This window comes from Sciurus vulgaris, assembly GCF_902686455.1.
Source record: "Sciurus vulgaris genome assembly, chromosome: 8".
Taxonomy (NCBI): Eukaryota; Metazoa; Chordata; class Mammalia; order Rodentia; family Sciuridae; genus Sciurus; species Sciurus vulgaris.
The window spans coordinates 121,792,908-121,818,929 of record NC_136468.1 but is presented as its reverse complement, the minus strand read 5'-3'; the positions used below and the strand labels follow the sequence as shown (position 1 = coordinate 121,818,929).

At 40.8% G+C, this 26,022-nt stretch overlaps 1 protein-coding gene and 1 long non-coding RNA gene across 2 annotated transcripts in view; both read left to right on the top strand.

The window, feature by feature from the left end:
- Window positions 1–26,022, top strand: part of LOC306667694 (uncharacterized protein) — a gene marked incomplete at its 5' end in the record, with an annotated part of 84,740 nt that overhangs the window by 33,083 nt on the left and 25,635 nt on the right. The gene's annotated exons all lie outside the window — the stretch shown is intronic.
- Window positions 17,892–25,619, top strand: LOC306667286. Its single transcript, XR_013765490.1, has 3 exons — window positions 17,892–18,587; window positions 22,018–22,123; window positions 24,100–25,619. It is a non-coding gene; the product is annotated as an uncharacterized lncRNA (long non-coding RNA).

The window sequence follows — 26,022 nt, the reverse complement described above, 5'->3', positions numbered from 1 at the left end:
GAGAAACTCACAATTCAGTTCATAACAATAGGAAAGGCTTATTATAATAAACCTTATGTGTGCCTCCTGTCCCCTCATCCATACTCTTATAAAGAAATTATAATACCCCACTTGTAGAAATGGTGATTAATCATTCTTAAAAATTCTTCACATCACAATCTCACATGACATTACAACTGCCTCCAAATTAGCAGATGCAGTGTTATTAACTCTCCTCTACGGATGAAGAAACAGACCAGGAGGGTTACCAGGTCCTCCCAGTCACCGAGTGAGATCTCTGGCTTCTGGTTCCCAAGCTGTCCCTCTCATGCTTAACCTTAGTGTTACCTGCCCTTGACCATTTGCGATTGGCCCCAGCAGTGTGCCCCTCTAGATTTTCTTCATTCTGCCTTACTTTATCAAAACTTAACCACCTTTAAGGTACTTCCATTTGATTTTCAAAGTAACAACTACCTGGTTGGACTAACTATTATTAACAAGCTACGTTAATTCATTAGTGAGCAAGATATCCATACCACATGTAACTAACTTTAATTCTAATAAAAATTATATAAAATAGCCAGGTGTGGTGGCACAAGCCTGTAATCCCAGCGGCTCTGAAGGCTGAGGCAGGAGGATCGTGAGTTCAAAGCCAGCCTCAGCAAAGGTGAGGTGCTAAGCAACTTAGTGAGACCCTGTCTCTAAATAAAATACAACATAGGACTGGGGATGTGGCTCAGTAGTTGAATGTCCCTAAGTTCAATCCCCAGAACTCCCCCCAAAAAAATTATATAAAATAGATACCATTATTATCTGTTTTCTAGAAAAAGAAGTAGAGATTATGTAGCTAGCCCAGAATCACACAGGTTGGTAGCAGAGGTGGGACCTGAACCCAAATACTATGTATACTTTTTACTATATCCTGCTCCACTGCTAAATGTTACTGATTATTTCAGAATTCTTTGATGCCCTGAAGTTCATTACATATTCAAAGATGTGGGTCTTTCCTTCCCACTCTAGCCTACCTTGACCTAACCTTAATCTCCTGCAGTGTTGGGACTTGAGTTTCAGTTCCATTCCTGCTTAGCTGTGGTGACTGAAAACACATTTTCCCCCCACCTCACTGGGCTTTTGTTTGTTTATATGTGAAACTGAAGTATTGACTGGTGAGCTGGGTTTGGTGGTGCACACCTGTAATCCCAGCAACTTGGGAGGCTAAAGTAGGAGGATTGCAAAGTTTGGGGCCAGTCTCAGCAACTTAGTGAGACCCTAAGCAATTTAGAGAGACTGTCTCAAAACAAAAAGGGCTAGCGATGTAACTCAGTGGAAGAGTACCTGAGTTCAATCCCTAGTACTACAAAAGAAGTAAAGAAGCATTGACTGGGGTCATTTTCCAGCATTAAGAGTCTAATAAATTGATGTCTTTATCTTCCATGTCATCCCTTTAAGAAATACTGAACACCTGCTATGTGTTGGGCGAGGTACTAGTGACACAGAATAAACCAGGCAGGTGAGTTCCCTGCCCTCAAGAAGTTTACTTTCTCACATGATAGGAAAGACCTTCCACAGCATCTAGTCATGTCTTTTTCTTTTTTTTGGTGGTGCTGGGGATTGAACCCTGAGCCTTGTGCTTGCAAGCAAGCACTCTACCAACTGAGCTATTTCCCCAGCCCTAGTTGAGTCTTTTTAATCAAAGCGAAAAGTGAGCCTTGAGGATGAGTAACTTACCCAGAATCACAAGCAAGAAGTGGCACAGAAGGAATCTGGGACACTAGGTTTTTTCATTCCCTGAGGGGTGCTTTTCATTCCTAATTGAAAGGGTTTTTCTTCCACACTACATCTTGTATCATGAGTTCTCCTGGCATGTGGCTTGTCTCATCCTGCTAATGAGACTGATATATCTGCCCAGTCTTGAGATCTGGCACTGCATTCTGCTGCACGCTCTCAGAAGCCACCCTCACGGAGTTACCACTTTAGCATGCTGAAGCAGAAACTCCAGTCTCCACTGAAATTTAACACACCACTGTACAAAGCCAGACACCCAGGGCACTAGCTAACCCACAGGGAGCCCTGCTCTGCCCCGCAGGACCTCCTGATCGTTCTTTTCATGCTGCTTGGGGCCACACTCTGTTACCCCTATCAGACCCTGTGCTTTTCTGTGCCCCTTACTACAGTTCTACCCTTTACTCTTCTTCAGATCAGAACCTGAAGCAGATGGTTATAGATCTAGGCCTGCTCAGGTTTTCTACTGACTGACCCTTGCCCATGAAGCCTTCACTCCTTGAATCTGGTTTGTTGAGTTGAGACAACTGACGACTAAGTGACTTCCTGAGGCAATAGTCAGCAATGTGCAATCAGCCCCGTGCTGCTTCCCAAATGGAAGAGCCTTCATGCATGTATTGTGCGTGACCCACAGCCACTCATAAAACCCAAGCACTAGCAGGCTGGCACCTACATGAGGAGCACCTGTTTGCGTGAGGTGTTAACTTATTCGTTTCATTGCCCTTCACCACACCCATGTTTTTAATTTTAAATTTTACCAAAGTTATACAGGCACCTCGTTTAAAAAGTAAACTAGTGCTGCAGGGTTTGTTAAGACAAAGAGAGGTCCTCAGCCTCTCTGTCTCCCCACCCCAACCCCATTTCCCTTTCCCTAGAGGAACCACTTTCAACTTGTTTAACTAATTCTTTTGGAATTTACTTATCTCTAAATGACATGTTTATAGCGTTACTTCCTGATTTTTTTCAGCTTAGGCGTTATCCCCATTATGGGAAATGAGGAATTAGCTCTTTTTTTTCTACTTGCCCCCTCTACACATATATACTCTCCCTGTGTCACAATACCCCCAATAGAGTTATAGTTAAATTTTTGGTTGATCAATAGTGTGTTTGTTATTTTGACAACATAAATGCCAGGTGCAACTAAGCCGAATAGTCAACTGTGATTGCTTTTCCTTTCCAAACATATCTTTTTGTTTTGATTATCTTGTTTTTTTGTGCACTTATGTTTCTAAGGTCTTATCACTAATTGCTCTTATCTCCTAAATTCTGCCAGTTATCTAGATCTCCTCTCAACATATTCTTGGGAAGATCTTTTAGAGCATGCTCTGGGAGCCTACTGCATGCTGCTGCCATCCTGGAACCTCCTGTTACCATAATCAGGGCCTCCCTTGCTTCTTTTCTGTGTTGGATTACCTGTCTCCCAGATCCCACATCTTCTCATTTTGTGCTGTCTCCCCTTCCTTTTTTTTTTGATGACAGATGACCTCCTGGAATTTTCTAGGAGTACATGGAAGATAAATTTGCAAAATCTTACACATCTGAACTGGGAGTGGCAGTACATACCTGTAATCCTAGCTACTCAGGAGACTGAGGTGGGAGGACAAGTTTGAGGCCAGCCGAGGCAACACAGCGAGACCCCATCTCAGGAAAAAGAAAAAGTCTTGCATGTCTGAAAATGCCTGATACTTGATTAAGAGTAAAATTCCAGGACTGTGGATGCAGTTCAGTTGGTAAGGTGCTTGCCTAGCATGTGTGAGGTCCTGGGTTCAATTTCTAGCATAGCAAAAGAAAAAAAAAAAAGGTAGATTTCTAGGTGATAAGTTATTTTTATGCCCCAGAACTTCATTAGCATGGCCCTCTGTTGTCCATCTTCCATTGGTCCTGTCGAAGAACCTAAAACCCTTCTGATTCCTAACCGTAGGTGACCTTACAGGATTTCTTTATCTCCAACATTAAGAAATTTCACAATGATATACCTATTGTGCTGGTCACTGAGTGGGTCTTTCATTCTAAAAACTCATTCTTTGCTTCTGGAGTGTTCTCTTGAATTATTTCGTTTCCTTGCTGTGTTTCTAAAATTTCCAGCATTCAGAAGTTGGGATGAATTTCTCGTATTATTCCTTCCTAATTCCATCTCTGTCTTTTCATTCTACTTTCTGGAAACTTTCCTTAATCTGTTTTCTTATCCTTTCATAAAGTATTTTATTTTTGATGTCATGTCATATTTTTTTTTCTTTCCAAGTGTTTCCACTGAAGATTTTACTCTTGGAAGAAAATATTCTTTTGGTGCGATTTTAGATATAGTGAAATTAGAAACGTGTTTAGCCTACTATGTGTCCCCAGTATCTCTATACACACTAGTTACTTAATAATTTTAGTTGCTACAGTTTGGGTTTGGAATGTCCCCCAAAAGCCTATTTGTTAAAGGCTTGATCCTCAGACTGGCACTATTGGGATATGGCAAGCCTTTAGGAGGAAAGGCCTACTGTGAGGTCTTAGATCATTGGGCCATGCCCTTGAAGGGGATTGTTGGACCCTGGTTTCTTCCACACTTTCTTTTGTTTCTGAGTCATGAGATGAACAGCTTCCTCTGCTGTATACTTTCATCACAGTGTACTATGACACCACGGGTCCAAAGCAATGAGGCCCATCCATCTTTTTGAAACCTTCAAAACTGACCCAGAATAAACTTTTCCTCTTCAGAGGTTGGTTATCTCAGGTATTCTGTTACAGTGACAGAAATCTGACTAACACACTGACTTTAAGTCAAATCCCTTAAGCTTTCATAATGGTTTCCTATCAGTTAACATATTTATTTGGTCCTCATAGCCTAGACTATTTATCTTGGGATCTTCTTGTTCAACCCTATCATCTTACAGAGAAAGAAACTTATTCTGATAAAGGTGAAGTGTCATCTCAGAAAATAATTCTACCAAAACCTGGCAGAAAGGTTAGGCCTGTAAGATTATTTGACAGACATGTAGTATCATAGTTCTCACTCTTTTTAAAAAAAAGTGTTATTGAGATATAACTGACTGTTTTAGTTTAGATTTTAAATGTGCCCCAAAGATGCATACATTAAAGACTCAGCCACCAGCTTATGGTACTACTGGGAGGTGGTGAAACTTTTAGGAGAGGGAGCTAGTGGAAGGAAATTAGGGAACTACCCTCAAAGGCGTTTTTGGGAACCTGGTCCCTTCCTCTGTATTTCCCAGCTGCCATGAGATGAGCCGCCTCCTCTGTCACACATTCTTGCCATGATATAGTGTACTTCCACAGGCTCAAAGCAACATAGCCAAGTGACTATGGACTGAAGCCTCTGAAACCAGGAGCAAAAATAAATTTGTCCTCCTAATTTGTCTTAGGTATTTGTCATTGTGGTGGAAACCTGACACAGTGATATATAGTAAACTGCACATATCAAGTCAAGTGTATGACTTGATATGTTTTGACACCATAGGTACTCTTTTGCAACCATCATCTTAATCAAGATATTGATTATCCCCAAATTTCCCTCATATGCCCCTTGGTAATTCCACCTTCCTGCCTCCTACCAAACCAGTCCAGGCAACCACTGATTTGCTTTCTGTCACTATAGATTTCATTTGCATTTGCTAGATTTAAATGGAATCAGGCAGAATGATCTCTTTTTCTCTCTGTCATTTTTATTTTTACATGTAGCTTTTGTGGGCGCTTTGGAAGCCATACCTGACTATCCAGGTAGAAAGGCTATACCCCTGCCACCTTCCTCTGTATCCTTCCTTCCTTTTTTTGGTACCAGGAATTGAACCCAGAGGTACTTTACCACTGAGTCACATACCTAGTACTTTTTATTTTTTATTTTGAGACAGGGTCTTGCTAAGTTGCTGAGTCTGGCCTCAAACTTGGTTATCCTCCTGCTTCAGCCTCTCAAGTTGCTGAGATTATAGTTATGTGCCACTGCACCCAGCTTTCTCTATATCCTTTCTCTTCTATGTGCTGCCTGTCTCTTTCTTCCAGCCTACAGAACTACATTCTTCAATTTTCTCATCTTCTCCCTATCTGATCCTCCTCTCAGTAAAGGACCAAATTACTGTATTTGCACTAAGGTGACTGATAATGATTTTATGTGTCATTTTGCAGTTTTATGGAAGATAAAAACCCACATTTAGCTCATGCCAAAGAAATAAAGCTTAAATTATAGATTTCTAAACATGAGTACATAAGTTTGGAAGAGTCTTTTGGACAAGGGCCTCCCTGAATCTCTAGAAGCACACCCTGAATAATGGAATCCTTCTATAAGACTGATGCTGTCTGCAGATGGGCAGAATGAATTGAAATCCCCTTTGGTCCCATTCAGAATTTTGATTTCCTGAAATGTCAGCCATTTAAGAGCTAAGGAAAGAACTTGCTGGTCTTCCTTCCTTTTAGTCTATTTGGCAGGCAAAACAATCCTGTGTAGATAAAAGTTCACTCCGGAAGGCTGAACCTCCTGTGTTTAGTCCTTATGTCCTTGGTCTAGGTGAGAGGAGGGCCCTCAGAGGTAGTCCCAGGCTGCTGGACTGAAGTTCAAATTGGCTGTGACCCAAGAGCCACAGGTAGGAGAGCACAGCAGATGAGGCGGGCTCAGGAGGTGCCTGGCCTATTTCACTTCTCTTCTTACCCACTTTCATATTTATTCTTCTTAACCACACTTTGAAGCAGGAGAATAGGAAATATTTCTCCGTGTTAAAAATGGGAGACAGCAGAACCCTCTCAACTTCAAAGCATTCTCAGCCTTGGCACTGTCCATGGGGCTCCAGGCCACCCACCTACCCATGTCAAAGAACATGGTGGTATAAAACCTCTGGGCTGCAGCTAGGAATCAAGGCTTCAAGGAACCCAGATATTCCCTCCCATTGTTCCTCCATTGCCCTATGTGACCCATTCCCTAGTTTACCATTGTTCTCCAGGCGCCTGCTTGAAAATGCAGAGCCTAGAAGGGGAGGGCAAATGGGTCACAATACTTTGGAGGAGGGGAAACATCAGACATTTGTAAGCAAGAGGACCTGCTCAGCACAGAGCTGCTAGGCAAGAAGGAAGATGAACTGGCAGTCCATTTGGCTTAATTCAGCACTCATGGAAAGATGGGCCTGGCATAGTTCTCCACCTCACAGTCCTTATAGGTCCCAAAGCGAAAGAAACCTAATAGCAGGGGGAGGAGGTTGTACGGAACCCAGGAAAGATATAGTGAAACCTAAACCAGGGGCAAAGGCACAGGGAAGAGAATTTATTGACAAATTTGACCAACTTCAAATTTGTTGGGGTCGGCTGACCCTGCCTCCAGCAATCCAGGCTACCTGCTTGTCCTCCTATGCCAGATAATTCAGTGACACCAGACCCCCAAGCAGGGAAAAGTAGGAAAAAGAATCAGCGCTTTCAGAGTTCTGTTTCCGGTATAAGGCCAGCATCCCTCCCCACAACCATCAATCATGCGTCCATATCTTCAACAGCAAAACTCTCAAAATCAAATTTATTTACAAATTGAATAACTCATGATCCTTTTAGCAAGAGGTCAGACATTTCCACATCCTCAGAATCCTAAAATGGTAACGATTTCTTATGTATTTAACAGATTACCAGTTTATTACCCTCTATTTCATCGGATTTGTGAGCTCTGGCAGTAGCCAGGCAGACAGGAATTACTGGTATTTTTACGGATAAGGAAACTGAGGCACAGAGGATTTAACTTACTCCAAGCCACCCAGAGATTTAGTGATAAAAGCCAGATCTAAGCACTTCATAAGTTAGAAGTGCTTGTAAAACCTAAGACCAGAGCTGTCTGGTCTGTTTGAGGGGTAGCATCCCAGACTGAGAGGTCGGATCCATTGTGTAGTTGTCATTCTGGGAGATTCTGTGGCCTTGCGTGGTACAGGGAGTCAGAAGACCAGGGTTTGAGTTCTAACTGTCACACATTTGCTATGTGAACCTAGCAGGACTCAATATTTTGGGGTCTTGTTTTTCTCATCTGTAATATCAGAATTAAAAAGACTCAGGGGTGTTTTACAATAAGAAAGCAACATGTAAATTAGATCATTGAAAATTGTTGGATTTGCTGGGCAGAGGGTGCATACCTATAATTCCCACTTCTCTGCAGGCTAAGGCAGTAGGCCATCCTGGGAAACTTAATGCCTATCTCCAATTAAAAACAGAAAGGGTTGGGTAGGTGACTCAGTGATAGAGGGCTTGCCTAGCATGCACGAGACTCCAGGTTCAATCCCCAGTGCTGGAAGAAAGAACAGTTGTAGTAAAAGCGAAGGGAAGGACGTGAATACTGGCACAAAGGTAGAAATTCAAGACATAGTCTGGAAATAGAGAAATTTAACTTGAAGTGTAGAACAAGTATTGACATATTAAGTTCATTCATTGAAGGAGCAACCACTCTGAAAAATACTAAAATCTCGTTTCAGCTTTTTTTTTTTTTTTTTTTTGTCATCATAGATTTATTTATTTATTTATTTTGAGAACTCCATGTGGCTGTCCAAAAATCATCTCTTTTTTCAGGAAAACATAACATGTGGATGTTGGAATACAGAAAATCTGCTTGCTCTAGGTGGTGAAGACAAAATGATTACAGTTAGTAACCAGGAGGGTGATACAATAAGACAGGTAATACAGTAATGTCTCTGTGGCTTGATATATTCAAATTTTTCCTCGAAATAGTTTGTCTATCAAACTAACCTATGAAATTTAAAAGTCTCTGTGTGGTTTATATATGCAATAATTTCATATTTTAAGTGTCAAAAACCTTTATGTAGTGTTAGGACATTTTTTTAAAATATGAATACATTATCCAGATATCCTCCTTTGTATATTTCCCTGTTGTTTTAGCATAGATTATCCGCTGTGGTTATAGTAGTATGTTTGTGAAATAACTCATATTTTATATATGTATATTGACAATATAAAATGTTAATAACTGGTAGATCCTAATCAGGCCTGCCTGATTCTAGGGTCCAATTCTTTCTTTTTTTTTTTTTTTAATTTATTTTTTTTTATTATAAACAAATGGGATACATGTTGTTTCTCTGCTTGTACATGGCATAAAGGCATACCATTTGTGTAATCATAAATTTACATAGAGTAATGTTGTTTGATTCATTCTGTTATTTTTTCCCTTCCCCCCACCCCTCCCACCCCTCTTTACCCTCTATACAGTACTTCCTTCCTCCATACTTGCCCCCCTCCCTAACCCTAACTCTAACCCTAACACTAACCCTTCCCTCCCCCCCATTATGTGTCATCCTCCACTTATTAGCGATATCATTCGTCCTTTGGCTTTTTGAGATTGGCTTATCTCACTTAGCATGATATTCTCCAATTTCATCCATTTGCCTGCAAATGCCATAAATTTATCATTCTTTATGGCTGAGTAATATTCCATTGTATATATATACCACAGTTTCTTTATCCACTCATCAATTGAAGGGCATCTAGGTTGGTTCCACAGTCTGGCTATTGTGAATTGAGCAGCTATGAACATTGATGTGGCTGTGTCTCTGTAGTATGCTGATTTTAAGTCCTTTGGGTATAGGCCAAGGAGTGGGATAGCTGGGTCAAATGGAGGGTCCATTCCAAGTTTTCTAAGGAATCTCCACACTGCTTTCCAGAGTGGCTGCACTAATTTGCAGCCCCACCAGCAATGTATGAGTGTCCCTTTCTCCCCACATCCTCGCCAACACCTGTTGTTGCTCGTATTCTTGATAATCGCCATTCTAATTAGGTTGAGATGGAATCTGAGGGTGGTTTTGATTTGCATTTCTCTTATTACTAGAGATGTTGAACATTTTTCCATATGTTTGTTGATTGCTTGTAGATCTTCTTCTGTGAAGTGTCTATTCATTTCCTTAGCCCATTTGTCAACTGGATTATTTGAATTCTTGGAGTAGAGTTTTTTGAGCTCTTTATAGATTCTGGAGATTAGTGCTCTATCTGAAGTATGATTGGCAAAGATATTCTCCCACTCTGTAGGCTCTTTCTTCGCATTGCTGATAGTTTCCTTTGCTGAGAGAAAGCTTTTTGGTTTGAATCTATCCCAGTGGTTGATTCTAGCTTTTATTTCTTGTGCTATGGGAGTCCTGTTAAGGAAGTCTGATCCTAGACCAACAAGGTGAAGATTTGGACCTACTTTTTCTTCTATAATCTGCAGGGTCTCTGGTCTGATTCCGAGGTCCTTAAGCCATTTTGAGTTTAGTTTCGTGCATGGTGAGAGATATGGGTTTAGTTTCATTCTGTTGCATATGGATTTCCAATTCTCCCAGCACCATTTGTTGAAGAGGCTATCTTTTCTCCATTGCATATTTTTGGCACCTTTGTCTAGTATGAGAAAATTGTATTTATTTGGGTTTGTGTCCGTGTCCTCTATTCTATACCATTGATCTACCTTTCTATTTTGGTACCAATACCATGCCGTTTTTGTTACTATTGCTTTGTAGTAGAGTTGAAGATCTGGTATTGCAATACCCCCTGTTTCACTCTTCCTGCTAAGTATTGCTTTAGCTATTCTGGGTTTCTTATTCTTCCAGATGAATTTCATAATTGCTTGCTCTATTTCTGTAAGGTGCATCATTGGGATTTTAATTGGAATTGCATTGAATTTGTATAGCACTTTAGGTAGTATGGCCATTTTGACAATATTAATTCTTCCTATCCAAGAACATGGAAGATCTTTCCATCTTCTAAGGTGTTCTTTAATTTCTTTCTTTAGTGTTGTATAGTTCTCATTGTAGAGGTCTTTCACCTCTTTTGTGAGATTGATTCCCAAGTATTTTATTTTTTTCGAGGCTATTGTGAATGGGGTAGTTTTCCTAATTTCTCTTTCTGAAGATTCATCACTTATGTATAAAAATGCGTTGGATTTATGGGCATTGATCTTGTAACCTGCTACTTTACTGAATTCACTTATGAGTTCTAAGAGTTTTCTGGTGGAATTTCCAGGTTCCTCTAAATATATAGTCATGTCATCAGCGAACAGGGATAGTTTGAGTTCTTCTTTCCCAATTTGTATCCCTTTAATCTCTTTGGTTTGTCTAATTGCTCTGGCCAGAGTTTCAAGAACGATGTTGAATAGAAGTGGTGAAAGAGGGCAACCCTGCCTTGTTCCAGTTTTTAGGGGGAATGCTTTCAGTTTTTCACCATTTAGAATGATATTAGCCATGGGCTTAGCATAAATGGCCTTTACAATGTTAAGGAATGTTCCCACTATCCCTATTTTTTGTAGTGTTTTGAGCATGAAGGGGTGCTGTATTTTATCAAATGCTTTTTCTGCATCTATTGAAATAATCATGTGATTCTTGACTTTAAGTCTGTTAATGTGGTGAATTACGTTTATTGATTTCCTGATGTTGAACCAACCTTGCATCCCTGGGATGAAACCCACTTGATCATGGTGCACTATCTTTTTAATATGTTTTTGTATGAGATTTGCTAAAATTTTGTTGAGAATTTTTGTGTCGATGTTCATTAAGGATATTGGTCTGAAATTTTCTTTCCTTGATGAGTCTCTGTCTGGTTTAGGTATCAGGGTGATATTGGCTTCATAGAATGAGTTTGGGAGGGTTCCCTCCTCTTCTATTTTATGGAATACTTTGAGAAGTATTGGAATGAGCTCTTCTTTAAAAGTTTTGTAGAACTCGGCTGAGAACCCATCTGGTCCCAGACTTTTCTTTGTTGGTAGGCTTTTGATGACTTCTTCTATTTCAGTACTTGAAATTGGTCTATTTAAATTGTTTATGTCCTCCTCGTTCAGTTTAGGCAATTCATATGTCTCTAGAAACCTGTTGATGTCTTCGAAATTTTCTATTTTGTTGGAGTATAGATTTTCAAAATAGCTTCTAATTATGTTTTGTATTTCAGTCGTGTCTGTTGTGATATTTCCTTGTTCATTCCGAATTTTAGAGATTTGGGTTTTCTCTCGTCTTCTCTTTGTTAGTGTGGCTAAAGGTTTATCAATTTTGTTTATTTTTTCGAAGAACCAACTATTTATTTTGTCAATTTTTTGTATTGTTTCTTTTGTTTCAATTTCATTGATTTCAGCTCTGAGTTTAACTATTTCCTGTCTTCTACTACTTTTGGTGCTGTTCTGTTCTTCTTTTTCTAGGGCTTTGAGCTATAGTGTTAGGTCGTTTATTTGTTGAGTTTTACTTCTTTTATTAAATGCGCTCCATGAAATAAATTTCCCTCTAAGTACTGCTTTCATAGTGTCCCAGAGATTTTGATATGATGTTTCTTTGTTCTCATTTACCTCTAAGAATTTTTTAATTTCCTTCCTAATATCTTCTGTTATCCATTCATCATATAATAGCATATTGTTTAATCTCCAGATGTTGGAATAGTTTCTGTGTTTTACTCTTTCATTTATTTCTAACTTCAATCCATTATGATCTGATAGAATACATGGTAGTGTCTCTATCTTCTTGTATTTGCTAATATTAGCTTTGTGGCCTAATATATGGTCTATTTTAGAGAAGGATCCATGTGCTGCTGAGAAGAAAGTGTATTCGCTCTTGGTTGGATGGTATATTCTATAAATGTCCGTTAAGTCTAAATTATTGATTGTGTTATTGAGATCTATGGTTTCTTTGTTCAATTTTTGTCTGGAAGATCTGTCCAGTGGTGAGAGAGGCGTGTTAAAATCACCTAGTATTATTGTGTTATGGTCTATTTGGTTTCTGAAATTGAGAAGGATTTGTTTGACATACATGGATGAGCCACTGTTTGGGGCATAGATGTTTATGATTGTTATATCTTGCTGATTTATGCTTCCCTTAAGCAGCATGAAATGTCCTTCTTTGTCTCTTCTGACTAACTTTGGCTTGAAGTCCACGTTATCGGAAATGAGGATGGATACTCCAGCTTTTTTGCTGAGTCCATGTGCATGGTATGTTTTTCCCCATCCTTTCACCTTTAGTCTATGGGTATCTTTTTCTATGAGGTGAGTCTCTTGCAGGCAACATATTGTTGGATCTTTCTTTTTAATCCAATCTGCCAGTCTATGTATTTTGATTGATGAATTCAGGCCATTAACATTCAGGGTTATTATAGAGATATGATTTGGTTTCCCAGTCATTTGGTTCATTTTTTAAATTTTATTTATTTGTTTGACACAGCTTGTTTCCTCCTTTATTTGACAATTCCTTTAGGATAATTCCTCCCTTTGCTGATTTGCTTCTTTTTCATCTCTTCCTCACGGAATATTTTGCTGAGAATGTTCTGTAATACTGGCTTTCTTTTTGTAAATTCTTTTAGCTTTTGTTTATCATGGAAGGATTTTATTTCATTGTCAAATTTGAAGGTAAGTTTTGCTGGGTATAAGATTCTTGGTTGGCATCCATTTTCTTTCAGGGCTTGAAAAATGTTGTTCCAGGCCCTTCTAACTTTTAGGGTCTGGATTGAAAAATCTGCTGATATCCGTATTGGTTTCCCCCTGAATGTAATTTGGTTCTTTTCTCTCACAGCCTTTAAAATTCTGTCTTTATTTTGTATGTTAGGTATTTTCATTATAATGTGCCTTGGTGTGGGTCTGTTGTAATTTTGTGTATTTGGAGTCCTATAAGCCTCTTGAACTTGATTTTCCATTTCATTCTTCAGATTTGGGAAATTTTCTGATATTATTTCATTGAATAAATTGTTCATTCCTTTGGCTTGTTTCTCTAGGCCTTCCTCAATCCCAATAATTCTTAAATTTGGCCTTTTCATGATATCCCATAGTTCTTGTAGATTCTGTTCATGATTTCTTACCATCTTCTCTGTTTGTTCAACTTTGTTTTCAAGGTTAAATATTTTGTCTTCAATGTCTGAGGTTCTGTCTTCCAGGTGTTCTATCCTATTGGATATGCTTTCTATGGAGTTCTTAATTTGGTTTATTGTTTCCTTCATTTCAAGGATTTGTGTGGTTTTTTTCAATATCTCTAACTCTTTATTGAAATGATCTTTTGCTTCCCGTATTTGCTCTTTTAACTGTCGATTGGTGCGATCATTCAATGCCTGCATTTGCTCTTTCATCTCATCATTCAGTGCGTGCATTTGCTCTTTCATGTTATCGTTTGCTTCTCTGATCATTTTAATTATGTACATTCTGAACTCCCTTTCTGTCATTTCTTCTGCCATGCTGTCATTGGGTTTTATTGATGTAACATCTAGATTTGTTTGCAGCATTTTCTTTCCTTGTTTTCTCATATTGCTCAGGTATCAGTGGACCGCTGAGATATTGCAGATTTCCTCTATTGACTTACAATGTCCCTGAAGATTTCTATATATATCCCCTCTTAGCCTTCAGTAGGCTGAAGTCTTGGAGGAAGTTGATAATGCGGTGCTCCACAAGGAAGCTGCCTCTCTAGGAGTGGTGGCCTTCAGGTGGGGTATATTCCCTGTTAGTGGGCAGAGGTGCCTCCACTTGTTGACCAATGGTCATCCAAAGGGGAACTAGGCTGCGGGCTGAGGCAAGGCCTGTTTGGGCCTGAGTCTCTGGTTTTTCCGTCCTTGTGGGGAAACCTCACCCGGCAGGGAAGACTCACCCAGTGGGGAGGTCTCTCTGGTCAGTTCCCTCCTAGAGGTTCGCCTCAATTTACAGCTACTGCCTGGGCTGGGCTGCCTTCCTCTGCAAAGTTCCCAGGGGCCCGGCCCCACCTCCTGTGCCTGGGAGCCTCACCCTTCGCAGATGAGTCTCCTTAGGCTGCCCCTCCTCAGAGAATCTGCCCGCAGGCCTGGAACCTTCGCTCCGCCCTAAGCGTGTCTCTGTGCAGCTCTTCCACCAAGAAGCCTCCTAGATCCTGGGACCCTGCTCTGCACCTAATCACCTGGCTATGCGGCCCCTCCTCTGAGCAGCCACCTGGGGCCCCGTACAATCGCTCTGAGTCCCAGAGACCCGCCACACGCCTCTTCCTCCAGACAGCCGCCCAGTGTTCCAGTGCGGTCACTAGGAGTCCAAGAAACTCACTGCGTGCCTCCACCTCCACCGACCACCCGTAGCCCTGGGCAATCAATCACTCCAAGTCGAAGTGACCCTCCCCGTTCCTCCTCCTTCTCCAGATAACCCCCCGGGTGTTCAGGAGCGGTTGCTCTGAGTGGCTCTGAATCCACGTGACCCGCTGCACGGGTCCTCTGGGCAACCGCCCGGAGCTCTGGTGCGGCCACTCAAGACCAAGCGACCCACCACACTTCTCCTCCAGGCAGCCCCCCTGTGTTCAGGAGCTGTCACTTTAAGTCCAAACAACTCACCACTCGCCTTCTCCTCTGAGCAGCCGCCTGGAGCGCTAATGCAGTCACTGCGAGTCCACACAACCTGCCGCGCTCCTCCTCCTCCTCTTCCTACTCCTCCGGGCAGGCCCCGGTGTTCAGAAGTGGTCTGAGTCCAAACAGCTTGCCGCATGGCTTCTCCTCTGGCAACCGCCTGTAGCTCTGGTGCAGTCACTCCGAATCCAAGCGGCCACGTTCCTCCTCCTCCTCCTCAGGGCAGGCCCCGGTGTTCTGAGTCCACACAGCTCTCCTCGCCGCTCCTCCCCTGGGCAGCCGCCGGAGCCCCAGTGGTTGCTCCTCGTTTCAGCTTTTTTAGATTGGCAGTGAACACAAGGATCATCCTTGTGCCTGGTTTTTATAATATGTGTATGACTTGACTGAAGTTTGAGGTTTACAAATGGAAATTGTCAAGTCATAGATATCAGTCTTCAACTTTAGTAGATGTAGTATATGGGACTGTATCACCACCAACACTTTTAAATTGTTGCTAATTAGCTGGCTGTGAAATAATTTTAATTTGCATTTCCCTAGTTACTAGTGATATTTCTTTTTTTTCATGGTTTATTGATCATTTAGGTTTTTTTTCTTCCAAAGAGTCTGATTGTCTCTTCACCTATTTATCTAATAGGCTGTTTCCTTTCTCGGTAATTGTACTTATGGATGATAATTCTTTATTCTTTTATTAAAATTTTTTTTCATACATGTATATAGGGTAATAATATCTGTCTCAATCTACTGTCCTTCCTCCCCTCCTGCTCCACCCCTCTGCACAATCCAAAATTCCTTCATTCTTCTCTACCCACCCCACACTATGGATCAGCATCCACTTATCAGAGAAACCTTTAGGCCTTTTGTTTCTTGGGGTTGGCTTACTTCACTTAGCATGATATTCTCCAGTTCCATCCATTTACCTGCAAATACCATAATTCCATTCTTCTTTAAGGCTGAGTAATATTCCATTGTATATACATACCACAGTTTTTTTATCCATTCATCTGCGGAAGGGCATCTAGGTTGGTTTCATAATTTTGCTATCATGAATTAAGCTGCTATAAACATTGATGTGGCTGTGTCACTGTAAGATGCTGATTTTAAATCCTTTGGGTATAAAGTGAGGAGTGGGATAGGTAGGTCAAGTGGTGGTTCATTCCAAGTTTTCTTAGAAATCTCCAAGAAGGTTGCACCAATTTGCAGTCCCACCAACAATGTATGAGTGTACCTTTTTCCCCACATTCTCACCAACACTTACTATTGCTTGTATTTTTGATAATTGCCTTTCTAACTGGAGTGAGATGAGATCTTAGAGCAATTTTGATTTGCATTTCTCTAATTACAAAGGTTGATGAACATTTTTTCATATGTTTGTTGATCGGTTGTATTTCTTCTTCTGTGAAGTGTCTGTTCAGTTCCTTAGCCCGTTTATTGACTGGTTTATTTGTTTCTTGGTGTTAAGTTTTTTGAGTTCTTTATATATCTTAGAAATTAGTGCTCTATCTGAGGTGTGTATGGTAAAGATATTTTCCCATTCTGTAAGCTCTCTCTTCATGTTATTGATTGTTTCCTTTGCTGAGAAGAAGCTTTTTAGTTTGAATCCATCCCATTTATTGATTCTTAAGTTTACTTCTTGCACTTTAGGAGTCTTGTTAAGAAAGTCAGGTCCTAAGCCCACATGATGGATGAAGATTTGGGCCTACTTTTTCTTCTATTATGTGCAGGGTCTCTGTTTTAAGTCTTTGATGCACTTTGAGTTGATTTTTGTGCAAGATGAGAGATAGAGGTTTAATTTCATTTTGTTACATATTTATTATGTGCCTTAAAGATAGATTCTCCCAATCTGTGTCTTATTTTTGCATGTTCTTTATATCATTTTATGTTGGAAAAAAATTTTAAATTATAAACCAGTCAATTTAGTAGCATTTTCTTTTATGGATTTTGCATTTTTAAAAATTTGTCTTAAGGGCTGGTTTTGTTGCTCAGTGATAGAGCTCTTGCCTAGCCTGGACAAAGCCCTAGAACTGGGGGGAAAAATCTGTCTTGTTCAGAGATCATAAAGATATTTTATTTTTAAAACATTCATTTTAAGACAGAATCTCACTAAGTTGCCAAGGCTGGCCTCAAGCTTGCAATCATGCTTTGGTCTCCCAAGTTGTTGGAATTACAGTCATGCACCACTGTGCCTGGTTAATACTTGTTTTGTCAAGTATTAACGTTTTTTGTTTTACATTTACTTTGTTTTCAGATTTACTTTTCTATATAGAAATCCCATTGTCTCAGAACCATTTAATAAACACTCCATCCTCTTCCTGTGGTTTATAATTTGACCTTTACCACATACTAAGTTCCCATACACAGACAGGTTTGCTTCTAACTTTTCTATTTCACTTACTTAGTCTATTTGCGTATTCCTGTATCACACTATTGTAATGACTTTTGACTTTTGACTTTAGATATCTATTAGGTCAAATCTTTCACCTTCTTCAAAAGGAAAAAAGAATTATCATGGCTCTTCTTGGCTTTTTTCCTCTTCAAATGATTTTTAGAGTCCAATTTATAAAATTTCATGAAAACCTCTATTAGGAATTTTAAGATTTTACTTGATTTCCAGATTGATTTGGAGATAATTGTCAGTTTTACATTATCAGCTCTTTCCATCTATGAACACGCATATTTCTTCATTCGTTTGAGTCTTCCGTGTTTGTAGGACTGGGGATCAAACCCAGGGCCTTCACGTATCATGCACCTGTTCTACCACTACGCTGAACTTCCAGTTCTTTTTTTGTGAATATTTGTTAGATTTGTTCCTAGATACCTTCTGGTTATATTGCTATTATAAATGATATGTTATTTTTTATAATAGTTTTTGCTGGTCAGTAGGAATGCTGTTGATTTTTTAAAAATATTTTTAGTTGTAAATGGATACAATATCTTTTTAGTATTTATTTTTATGTGGGACTGAGAATTGAACCTAGTGTCTCACATGAACTAGGCAAGCACTCTACCACTGAGCTACAACGCCAGCCTGCTCTTGATTTTTTATATTAATCTTATATCCAACATTTATGAACTCTCATTAGTTCCAGTAATACTCCAAGGCAATATTTTGGATTTTTCTATATAGACAGTTAATTCACCTGCAAGTAATATCACTTTATTTCCTTTCCCAATCTTGCATATTCTCTTTTTTCACATCTTATTATAATCTTAGGAGCTTTAGCACTATATTGAATAGGATTATGAACTTGATCTGGACTAAAAAAAGAAAATTTCTAATATTTTACCACTGAATGTGATGTTTGCTATGGGTTTTTGAAAAACATCCTTTATTGGGTTAAGAAAATGCCTTTAGGACCTAGGGTTGTAGCTCAGTGGTAGAGTGCTTGCCTAGCGTGTGTGAGGCCCTGAGTTTGATCCACATGAAAATGAATAAATAAAATAAAGGTATGTGTCCATCTATAACTAATATAGAATTAAAAAAAAGAAAATGTCTATATTTCTATTTGCTAAGAATTTTTACTTAGAATGAATATTGACTTTTTATCAAATGCATTTTTGACATCCATTTAAAAGTTCCTGTAGTGTGCTTTAATTTATTAACATGAATGACATTGATTGATTATCTGATGCCAAGTCATCTTTGCATTTCTGGAATAAACTTTAGAGTCAGAATTTATATTTTTTTCCTACATCGCTATATACATCTTGATAATGCTGAGTATTTTTATTTATTTATTTATTTTATTTATTTTGATTCATTGTATACAAATGGGGTACAATTGTTGTTTCTCTGGTTGTACACGAAGTGGAGTTGTACCATTTGTACATGTAGTCATACATGTACATAGGGTAATGGTGTTTGTCTCATTCTGTTATTTTTCCTTCCCCCATCCCTTCCCTCCCCTCTTTTTCCTCTATACAATCCATCCTTTCTCCATTCTGGCCTCCCTCCTACCCCCGTTATGTATCATCATTCGCTTATCAGAGAGATCCTTCGGCCTTTGGTTTTTTGGGATTGGCTTATCTTAGTTAGCATGATAATCTCCAACTGCATCCATTTACCATGATTTTATTCTTCTTTATGACTGAGTAATATTCCATTGTGTATATATACCATAGTTTTCTTTATCCATTCATCAATTGAAGGGCATCTAGGTTGGTTCCACAATCTACCTATTGTGAATTGAGCAGCTATGAACATTGATGTGGCTGCATCACTGTAGTATGCTGATTTTAAGTCCTTTGGATATAGGCCAAGGAGAGGGATAGCTGGGTCAAATGGTGGTTCCATTATAAGTTTTCTAAGGAATCTCCACACTGCTTTCCAGAGTGGCTAAACTAATTTACAACCTCACCAACAGTGTGTGGGTGTACCTTTTTCCCCACATCCTCGCCAACAAGTATTATTACTTGTATTCTTGATAATCGCCATTCTAATTGGGGTGAGATGGAATCTTCGGGTAGTTTTGATTTGTGTTTCTCTTATTACTAGAGATGTTGAACATTTTTTCATATATCTATTGAACTACAAAGCTTTTTCTCAGCAAAGGAAACTATCAACGATGTGAAGAGAAAGCCTACAGAGTGGGAGAAAATCTTTGCCACTCATACTTCAGATAGAGCACTAATCTCCAGAATCTATAAAGAACTCAAAAAACTTTACACCAAGAATACAAATAACCCAATCAATAAATGGGCTAAGAAAATGAGCAGACACTTCATAGAAGAAAATCTACATGCTGAATATTTTATATCTATTTTCATGGATAAACTTGGCTTCTATTTTTCCTTTTCCTTTTCTTAAAGTACATGCAATGTAAATATAAAATTTTATAAGAATTGGAGTCATTAGAATTAGAAGGGAATTTGAAGAGCATCCAGTCTCTCTCTTCATTTTACATTGGAAGAAACTGGAACCCACCAAAAGAAACTCACCTTTCTAAAAATCATACAAAGTTAGACACAGTTAGGACTAAAGTACTTTGCAAAGCACTTTTGAACTTTGAGTTACTTTCCCATTCATGATCTTATTTTATTTCTATTAATAAACAGACCTATAGGGAAGGTACTGTATATTGCCTCGGTTTTATGGATGCCCTAACTACCCAGAGAGCTCATGTCATGAATTATGTGACCCTGCAGAGATAGGACTAGAAGTCAGGCTTTTGACTTCTAGACGACCCCCCAAAAAAACTTTGTTCTATGCCCAACCCCACTGTCAGATTTACTTAGCCTGAAATAGAAGCCCCTGAACCATGGATTCAAAATTGTTATTTTATGAGTCCAGCAATATTTTCATAGGTATGTCAAACAGACACTGCATCTGCAGATAATCCCCAATGGGCAGGCACAAGAGCTTTATGGTCCCAGAGAGTCCTTGGTGGCTGGTACACCCTTGAGGCAAGATAAGTCCATGATCTCTAAGACTATTCTCTGGTATGGAAATGGGTCCAGGGTCCCTAACTATAATCTTTGTTAACAGAGTCAGAATGCAAGGTCCCTAAGAACCTGTCCTCAACATCCCCACAGAAAGGGGCTCTGGTTTTCTCCCACCCCTCCCCCACTCTGACTTCTTCCACCCCTCCCCCATATCTCTCAGTAAGCTGCTTCCTGCACCAGTGCTCTTGTTTTGCTTGTGCTATTTGTGTCTGCTTCTAACAGCTGGCCCCAGCCTGGCAGCCCCTAGCTCTGAGGATTATCCAATTATCCCATTAGCCCAGCATGTCCTTCCTTCCTCCAGAGCTATTAGCTCCTGATCTCTCTCTCTCTCTCTCTCTCTTCTCTTCCAGGGCTTGTCCATAGCCTTCCTTGCTCCTTCCCTAGCCAGGCTAGACGTGGGTCAGTCCCCAGTCATAGACACTCAGAAAGTAGGAGAGCTGGAAGGGATTTATGTGTCTGTGCATCAACTTTATTATTTTTCAGGGAAGGAAACTAGCCCACCATACCCAAAGTCACATGATAAGTTAGTGACAGCAGAAAATTATAACTTAAGTTTCTTGACTTATGGTGGTACTTTTTCACCACATCCAAAGAGACTGCCTTATCAAGTGTTCACTAGGTTTAGCCCTGAAAGCAAGAAGATACAATCCCTACCCCACCCTCTGGGACTCTGCAGTTGAGATTAGAATTTATAGTCTAGGTAGGGAAATAGAACACGCAATGGTGGAAAACAATATATTATTCAGGAGCCAATTTGTAATTTAGCAGCAGAAGAGATGTTTCTGGAAACAGGTAACAAACTTTCAGCATGGGTTCAGGCAAAAGGGCTAAGGAGAAGAAGTTTTCACCAGAGGGTTGGTTCAGAGGGCTCCTCCATCTTTATGGAGGAGATGACCTTCCAGGTAGTCTTTAAAGCATGGGCCCTGTTAGAAGTTGAGTACATTCAGGGGAATGTCATCCCAGACAAAGAAACCTCCCTGAAAGGCAAAGGCAGGGAATAGATTAAGAGGATGGATGCTTCAGTTTGGCTCAGCGGGAGTGGTAGGGTGGAGTAGTCAAAGACAAGGTTGCAAGCAAAGCTGTACCTCTTGAGTGCCTGTACCAAAAAATGTAAACTTGATCTGAACATGTTAGGGCCCACTACATGTTCTATAGCAAAAGAGGGAAATAGTCAATGCTATTCTTTGGGAAGATTCATCTGACTGCTCAGGCTGAATAAATGGTGGTAAAATAGAGGTCGTGTTGGAGCTGATAAGGATAGAGTGGATGAGGCCTTGACTAAGACTATGACTTTTGGTTATGAGTTACCAAGGGGAAGGGAAGGTGGAACAGATTCCAAAGATATTTGAATATAAGAATTAATAGGATGATATAGATTGGCTTTGGGAATGATAAGGAAAGGAGGGACATCAGTGTGGTTTGGGAAGTGAGGAATGGCAGCGGGATGTGTGGGGTAGGATGGAGGAGGCTGTGCCTTGTTTGCCACTCATAGGGTGAGAGCATTTTGTAAAGTTGTCAAAGTCTGTTTAACTCTGTGCTGCATGAGACCTTCTCCATTTTGTGTCCCAGATTCAGGCTCCTCTGCCAGATGTCTACATGCTGATCCAACAAATCTCTGTACAACTCCTACCAGACAGAAATATACTTCACTTGGGCTGGCACTACTGTCACACAGGTAGTTTCAGGCCTTGGGGTATATTCTGTTGATACAGGTCTCTGGGCCTTTTTGATTCTTTTTTTCTGACCACACCAGGTTATCACCTGCCACCTGTACTCATAACTGATTTTAGGAGGTAACTTAAAAAAAAAAAAATTATCATTCCTTCCTCCTAATACCCTGTCTTATTATATCCCAATGCCCACTTTGGACTCCCAAGAACAGAAAACTGACAATTTTGGCCCCTATAGATGAGCCATCTTTACTGGTCTTATGCCCTTAAGGTGCTGAGAAGGCTCCTTGGGGGTCCACAAGGGGACTGAGCCCCTTTTAGGCCACTGAGTACCCAAATGCACTTGGAGCACACTAAGAATTCAGCATGAGTCTCAAATTATTGCATTCTGGTGGCCTCTGACAGAAACTAGTTATTCAGCCAAAGTGTCTGTGAGCCCTGGAACTCATATAGATTGTATAGGCTTGCCCCTACCAAGCCTATACAATAATCCATGGCAAGCTTGTCCATCTTTTGGCATGTCACCTGCTGCCATAGCTTTGTTCAAATCTTCTCTAATCTCACTTCCTCCAACCATTTCAGTTTCCAAAGACAGTCTCCCTGTCTTGATCACCTTCCTTTGTTAATTTTGTTAGTTATAATTGTGAGATTATCATCTTGTGGCAGGCACGTTTGTTGTAATAGCCCATTTTGTGTTGCTATAACAAAATACCCAAAGCTGGGAACTTTATAAGTAAAGAGGTTTATTTGGCTCATGGTTCTGGCAGCTGGAAGGTCCAAACAGCCTGGCATTGGCATCTTAACCAGGGCCACCCTTGGCTGTATCACAACATGGCAGAAAAGCAAAAACAGACATGACCACATGTAGGAAAGCCAAACACGTGGGCTAGCCTTGCTTTATAACTCATAAGAACTAAGACCTGCAATAATCATTTCCAAAGGTGGTGCCCACATGACCTAATTATCTTCGACTATATCCCTCCACACTAGAGACCAAGCTTCCAGCAAATGAGCACTTGGGGGGACAAATTCAAACTATATCCAAACCACAGCATTCCCATATGGTGTTTCAGTTTGTTCATGGATTAGGTGAGTGAGGTGTTGAGAACCAAGCACAGATCTCCTGTCTTGAGTGGGGACCCAACAGGCCCATTTGGTCTGGGTGAAATTCTGTTAACTGGGTTGTGAAGGCAGCTCTCAAGCTGCAGTCACTTCTTTCCTCGGATGTCCCCTGGAGTTAGCCAGTGCTGAACTTAGTAACTGAAGTGTCTGCCATGTTGTTTTGACATAAACTGCTGGTAGCCATGTCTCTTTTCTCCCACTTCCCCCACCACATTGGCCTTTTCAAACGTGTTCAGAGGGTCTGAGGTCATTTTGAATCCTGATTGTCAGTCCAGACATTTACTATATCCCTTCTCTGTTCACTTTTTCATAAACGCAAACTTCCCTAGTTTCTAGACTTTCATTAACAGATGGAAAAATATGGAGTCAAACAGAGGAAAATAATCCATAATCACTGTCACTTGCCTAAGTTATCTGCCAGATCCACAGCTACTTTCCAGCCCCCAGAGACCAGAGGCTTCCAGGTGCTTATTTAAACTCACACTTGCCATGCTCCTTTATCTGGCATGGCTGGGCAGTATCAATAAGCAGAGTATAGAAAGTAGGTCAGCAGCCTTCCGTCCCCCTCTGTCTTTCTTCCCTTCCAGTTTCCTTTTCACTCTCTGATGTCAGGAATGCTGGAGATAGTGGTTGGTTGCTCTCTTGTGTTTTCTGAATTGAGAATGGACAAGTTATTGTGATAAATAAGAATAAGAATTCTGGGCATTTCTGTTACATATGCCTTCCAATGAACTTTCACATTTATTATCTTCTTTCATCTAAAAAGCAGGCATGGTAGCTCAGAGTGCCTTGCCCACAGTCAAGAAAAAGTCAATGATGAGGTGAAGGTTTGAACCTAGTGCTTCAATTTTCCATTCAGATCTCAGTGGTTGGAAGAAGCAGGCAATGAGATTATTTGGCATCTCTGAACAAGTCAGAAGAGAGAAGCAAGATGAAATACCAAGAGATGGCCTAGGAGTAACCTCAGGAAACCTGGCCTGGCCTTTCTAGTTCCCCTAAAAATTGAAAGCAACAGTTGTGACATTGGGCTCTTAGATTGAAGTTACCTAAGAGAAAACTCAATTTCTGAAAGTGTCATCTACCTTGAACAATTCCAAAAATCTCTGAATCTAAACCAGGCTCTATCCCCCTCACTCCCCTTTCCAATCCAACTAAAAAATGTGGGTGGGTTAAAAAAGAACAGAAAAGAAAGATCAAAACTGTGACAACCCTCTGACAACATTTTAACTTGAAAATTGCCTCCAAATGGATGGCATAATTCTGTGTAGGCAGATGTAAATCAGGCACAAATTGCTCAAAACCTCCTCATTCTTATTTCCTAACCAACAACTTGAAGAAACAGGGCCCTCAAGGTGACCACAGGCAGCCTTGGAAAGGCTGACTTACCCTGGTCTCCTTAGTGAAGCCCACCAGTGGATGTGACCTTTTCCTTCTCTGAACTTTCAAACTCATGTCCCCCTCCTGTCCCTCACCAAACCACATCTTGCTTATTTTCCTGAGTCAGTTTTGACTCCCTCTGCATACCCCCTCCCCCAGGCTCAGCATGAACCACCAGGTGCTCATTAGGTGGTTTGGAAAGGAACCTACAGGGGACAAACAGGGAACAGGGCTCAGACCTTAATCAGCCCTCTCTAGGGCTTTTCTGACCATTAAGTGTTGGCCCAAATAGCTAATTCTGCAGATCCCCCCAAAATCTCAAAGACACTTGTCTGGACAAGGCAAAGAAATGTGGATGGTTCCATTCCAGGCCTTCTCTACTGGCAGGAAACAAATTCCTCCTTCAGGGCACCTTGGGTCAGTTGTACCTATCACCTGCCCAACCTCAAGCCCACTGTTCTACCTGACCTCTCTGCACCAGGCCCTCTCTAAGACTGATAGTGGGAGGGTAGAGCTGACTGAGCTGCACTTTCTTTTCTGGAAAAAGAAAAGGTGGAGCCAGAGCATCTCAAAAAGTACTTCCCACACCTAGGCTTTGATTTCTGTGTCCATTCCTTTCCTTTGAGGTTGTGTGAGTCATTCAACATCCTCCTGCACACTCCCCTGGCTCTGTAGCCTGACAGGGGCTATCTTTAAGAGTGACAGTTATTGCTAATGATGAATGACAGCAGCAGGGAGGGACACCTGGACAGAAAAGGGGTTGGTATAGAGAGGAGGAAGAGTTGGTAACTTTACAACCTTATAGAGCAGATCGGGGCCAGGGAGGGAACCACTTGCCTCACAGCACACCTGGGTCTCCCCCAAGTTCTGCTACCTCTAAGGTAACCTCCTATCAGCAGAGGGTGGCAGCACTCATCTAGCTGGGAGCTCAGGGATGGGGACTCACTAAGCTAAGACTGTAGCAGTGGCCGGGCCAGGAGACTGTACAGTATAGCAGGACAGGAGTGGCATTCTCTGCAGGTTGCCATCCGGACCTACCTTTCTGTGGTTCCAGGAACAGGGCAGGCTGTATTTGGCTTCCGAAAGCCCCTGGTTCCCTGTTTCCCCGTGGTAGTTAAAAAGAAGGCCAGCTTCCCATTTCTGGTTTACCAATCCAGCAGGTATTCCCTGCTTATTCCCTGGAGGCCCCTCATCTCTGTCCTGCTATGGTTTACCATTCCATGTGGCTCAACTCAGCTCCCCAAGAAAGGAAGGGCCTTGATACAAATGTATGAGGAAGGGCTTCAGGAGGGTGGTTAGTGAAGGAGGTGAAGGGTGGCTCCAGAGGGTCTGTCTCAGTGGGGCCAGGACATAGTCTGAATCAGGCCCCCCTCTGGCCCTGATCACACCTGCTCAAGAGGAATTG